The following is a 5,628-nucleotide window of genomic DNA, read 5'->3' on the forward strand; positions in this document are numbered from 1 at the left end:
ATAACCTGTGTTGGATTTTCAGTGATTTCCTACAGGTATGAAATAGTTATGTCATTGTTAGTTTGCTCTGAAAGGTCTCAAGATGAAATTCATTTGATGGGTAACTATTTCTATGTAAAACTCCTGTGAGGTCTAGCTAGTGTCAAAGACTGAAAAGGAATTTGATGGTGTTACCTTCCCACTCAACACTATTCCCCATCAAACCCGTATCCCATTGTCGGACACAGATAGGCACATTTACCATACATGCAACACTCGTATACGGTCTCAGAAACAGGCTTCGAGTTCCTGATTTTATAAATACTACACGTCCAATTGTTTCATGATCAAAGGCGTTAAAAATTGTATAAATCTCTAAAAGTCTTAAACAAGTAATAATATTAGCTCTTCATCATCATCCATGTAAAATGTAATTAGGGGAATCAGTGGACTAATGGATTACCACAAACACCAATACAGACTGAACTTCCCCTTCCTTTACAGTAGCATGTAGTTAAAACATCAGTAGCTAGGAGTACTCTCCCTTTTATATAGATATTTCCCTTGCCTATGTTTGATCCATCATATTTGAAACTGAGCAATTTATATCAATGTGTCAGTATTTTAAAACAGGGATGATACCAAGCCAATGAATTACTATATCAAATTTTTCATTGGATATTTAGGTCCTAAACAACCACCTGGTACCCTGAACCTAAATGGCCACCTGGTACCCCAAACCTAAATGGCCACCTGGTACCCAAAACCTAAACAACCACCTGGTACCCCAAACCTAAATGGCCACCTGTTACACAAAACCTAAATGGCCACCTGGTACCCCAAACCTAAATGGCCACCTGGTACCCCAAACCTAAATGGCCACCTGGTACCCCAAACCTAAATGGCCACCTGTTACACAAAACCAAAATGGTCACCTGGTACCCCAAACCTAAATGGCCACCTGGTACCCCAAACCTAAATGGCCACCTGGTACCCCAAACCTAAATGGCCACCTGGAACCCAAAACCTAAATGGCCACCTGGTACCCAAAACCTAAATGGCCACCTGGTACCCCAAACCTAAACAACCACCTGATACCTAAAACCTAAACACTTGGTACCCAAAACCATAATTCCCTGGTACCCCAAACCTTCACGTTGTTCTATAAAACTAAACATGTTTTTTTTTTCTGTCTAGAATTTCACAAGAATACTTTGAAGACTTGTGTCTATCCATCAGTTTCACTCTCTATGTATGACCCTGCCACAACCTCGTATAATAGAATTCCACATGTGATGCTCCTGAACAACAAACTCACAGCCAGCCACAGCCTCTCGTCCCCTTCTGGTTAAAACTTTCAGCCTGTCACATCTGTCAATGTGAGAGCTGGCACCAGTCACAATGATCACCCAATCAGATGACCTTTGATACTCACCCAACCAGATGACCTTTGACCCTCTCACAATCGAATGACCTTTGACCTTGATGCCTTCAGAATTCAGCGGAAATAAGTTGCTCTTCACAAAAACATGTCAAAGACCTTGTATAATAATTCAGCACCAATAAAGTTGTTTACTACTTCAAATATTGCTTAACTATAAATCTTTCGAGGAACGCTAACATTGATAGAAAATGACTGCAGTCACCTATATCTAAATATGGACAAAGAAAAAAAAATTACACCTCAAACATTTCTGATGACATTTTTGCATTTATATAACTTCTGTATATTTTTTTTTTTTTTTTTTGAAATGACAGGTAATAAAGTTTCGGTACACAGCTGGCTGGACCATATCACCATGAATATCTGTAGCATTTCGCAGACAGCCATAAAGAAAACACATCAGCCATAACATAATTCAAACACTCTGATGTTTCATACATGTACATGATTTTTTTTTGGTAATGAAGAATGATATATTCTTCACTATTTTATTGTATCTATATATCTATTTCATATCAAAATACTGATCTAAAAAACGTTTACACCTCATAATTTGTGGTTATCATTTCTAAGTGACTTATTCTGCTATGACTAATGTCTTTAATGGTTTGGTAAAAATAACAGGAACATAGAGATAAAACATATCTTACTGCCCTCATAGCACTCAAAGTCTGCAAGTCTCACTGGTCCAGTCTGAAAACTTACCAGTATCACTGGTCAAGTCTGACAGTCAACCAGTATCACTGGTCCGGTCTGAAAACCTACCAGTATCACTGGTCCGGTCTGAAAACCTACCAGTATCACTGGTCAAGTCTGACAGTCTACCAATATCACTGGTCAAGTCTGACAGTCTACCAGTATCACTGGTCAAGTCTGACAGTCTACCAATATCATCGGTCAAGTCTGTATGTCTACCAGTATCACTGGTCAAGTCAGACAGTCTAACAGTATCACTGGTCAAGTCTGTCAGTCTACCAATATCACTGGCCAAGTCTGTCAGTCTACCAGTATCACTGGTCAAGTCTGTCAGTCTACCAGTATCACTGGTCAAGTCTGTCAGTCTACCAATATCACTGGTCAAGTCTGTCAGTCTACCAGTATCACTGGTCAAGTCTGTCAGTCTACCAGTATCACTGGTCAAGTCTGTCAGTCTAAGTATCACTGGTCAAGTCTGTAAGTCTACCAGTATCACTGGTCAAGTCTGTAAGTCTACCAGTATCACTGGTCCAGTCTCAAAACCTACCAGTATCATCGGTCAAGTCTACAAGTATCACTGGTCAAGTCTACAAGTCTCACTGGTCCAGTCTCAAAACCTACCAGTATCATCGGTCAAGTCTGTAAGTCTACCAGTATCACTGGTCAAGTCTGTAAGTCTACCAGTATCATTGGTCCAGTCTGTCAGTCTACCACTAACACTGGTCAAGTCTGTAAGTCTACCAGTATCATTGGTCAAGTCTGTAAGACTACAAGTATCATTGGTCAAGTCTGTAAGTCTACCAGTATCGCTGGTCAAGTTTGACAGTCTACCAGCATCATTGGTCAAGTCTGATCTTCTACCAGTATCATTGGTCAAGTCTGATCTTCTATCAGTATCATTGGTCAAGTCTGATAGTCTACCAGTATCACTGGTCAAGTCTGTATGTCTACCAGTATCATCGGTCAAGTCTGTAAGTCTACCAGCATCACTGGTCAAGACTATAAGTCTACCAATATCACTGGTCAAGACTATAAGTCTACCAGTATCACTGGTCAAGTCTGTAAGTCTACCAGTATCACTGGTCAAGTCTGTAAGTCTACCAGCATCACTGGTCAAGACCATAAGTCTACCAGTATCACTGGTCAAGCCCGACAGTCTACCAGTATCATCGACACTCTACCAGTATCATCGGTCAAGTTGGAAAGTTAATCACAGTATCATTGGAATACTGCTCCTCTAATACTACAGGAATGCTGATATAGCCAATGCCTGGAAGATATTTACTAACTGATATGTTGTGATGGTATGAGGCTAGCAATTTCAACATACAGATGATAAATACAGGTCTGTAAACCAAGCATCTAATGGTACCAAACACTAGCCACACTAGAACTAGTTCTAAACTTACCTGATTGGTAGAAATTCTGTCAGTATTTAACTTTAATCACCATAAAACCCTACATAAACTCATGATTAAGTAACAGGGCTAAAGTATAGAGACCGCTTTGTAAATTCATCAAAGTTTAATGAAGACTTTCGTCATCACTGTGTAACTTTCCTACATCATATCTCCAGTTTTATCATTTAAGTTCGACTGAGTAATGAAACAGACCTCATTTTTCCAGCCTTATAATTTACAACTTAAAATTAAGGCCAATGATTCATTAACAGATGCTCTCTATGTACATTATCGGGGGAACAGCAATACTAACATACGTATACACATATATTTTAAGTTAAGGTTTAATTTACCGTCCTTTGAAAAGTCAGAGTCATTTTGAGGAGGAGTCTCAAGTAGTAGCTTGTGGCTACATCACTTGATAAACATATGGGAGTCCAACCACATGTTATTGAGATCAATTGGGTTAAAGTGTCTCAGTACACAACACCAACAGTAAAGGAAAGTCTGTGATCTTAGCTTTCTGAGAAACACATATGTCTATGATCTTCACCTGGGATACAATTAGTCAGCAGCTCTAATCACCGAGAGCATTCATGGCACCAAACGTATAATATATTATTATAAAGAAAATAACCTTTTATACCATGCCGGATAAAAAAAAATAATTAAAAGGTAGAAATAATTAGAAGGAAATAATTTATAAATAAATTGAAATTTGTGTTTTAATTTTAATTCTGGTGTGAAAATTAATTAAGGTCTGAAAAATATGTGATTTTGCTCTGTGACTGACTGTTAAGTATTGCTAGAGGGCTTAACATTCAAAATCAACACTACCACCAGGTGGAAACACGAACAGGATAGAATTGACTGAAGCTATATACTACCAATGATTAAATACATTACTCGGTCATATGATTTTATTGTGTCGTTATTTTCCTTCGACAAGATTTCATCACAAATCAGATATTTATAAAGACAATTAGAATATTTTTTTCAACTTAACAGTAATAAAGCGAAAACACAAAAACGTACCCTAGTAGTCATTTTATAAGATTAATATACGTCCAACTTGACACTTCTGTATTTAAATACTATGTATAAATAGTTTTGCTTGTTTTATTTGACAACAGAAATCAGATGATCCAGCATGTTTTAATTTTGTCTTGGTTTAAACCTGATTGATAGACAATTCTCACTGTACAATTAACCATTCTCACAGTACATTTACCGATTTGAATCTCTACAGGCCGGAATAAAAGTCTTCAGTAAGAAATTATTAAAACAGAAATGAAAACTTAATTTATATAATGACATTCACATCTGGAGCAGTTTACAATACACATATTAACACTACTCTGAAGTACATCTAACAATACCTTATTATATAGGTATACAAAGTCTAATAGCAAAATAAAACTATCCCAGGGCGTCTCAATCAAACGTCACACAGCTGTAAATACTGTGTAGTTCAATATTTCACTGCACGACAAAAGATACTATGGACTTACAAGTAACATTCTATACACAGTTAAAATATCTCCACGGAACAAATTCTGGTTAAAACTTTATAGAAACATAAACTCTGAGATAGTGACTTGTAAGCAGTGCTATAGACAGGTGCTTGGCTACTAATTGCACCATCCTATACTACTGATTCTGAGCCTGTGTGGAGACTGCCGTAGCTATCGACAGGCAGCAGTGGGTCGTGGTACTGGTCACATATACCTGTGCTGCTCTCAGGCGAACATGTGCTGCTAGTACCCTCCCAGTTACAAAAGGTCCAATTGGGTGCGGGCAGGGATGGTGACATTGTAATTACTCGACCAGTTGTCACAAGCAATATGGTATTAGATGTTGACTCAGGTAAATGAAGTCAGTCTGTATCTTTCAGGTAACCATATCTTACATGTATGTGTATAGTAAACACTGTTCTGTACTCTTGTTTTGGAAAAGTTTTTCACAAATTTTTTTTAACTAAAAACAAATTTCAGACAATGTATTTAAATGAAGATTTTTTAATGGATTTATCAATGGAAATATTAAATACAGAGTAAACTTCCAAGGACTTTAAAAACTAAAATGATAATTTTTTGTTTCTTTTCCAGT

General features: G+C 37.5%; 1 protein-coding gene across 1 annotated transcript in view; it reads right to left on the minus strand.

The window, feature by feature from the left end:
• The window catches only part of LOC117343001 (26S proteasome non-ATPase regulatory subunit 1-like), a 220,248-nt gene that overhangs the window by 57,495 nt on the left and 157,125 nt on the right, over window positions 1–5,628 (minus strand). The gene's annotated exons all lie outside the window — the stretch shown is intronic.

This window comes from Pecten maximus, chromosome 14, assembly GCF_902652985.1.
Source record: "Pecten maximus chromosome 14, xPecMax1.1, whole genome shotgun sequence".
Classification (NCBI taxonomy): Eukaryota; Metazoa; Mollusca; class Bivalvia; order Pectinida; family Pectinidae; genus Pecten; species Pecten maximus.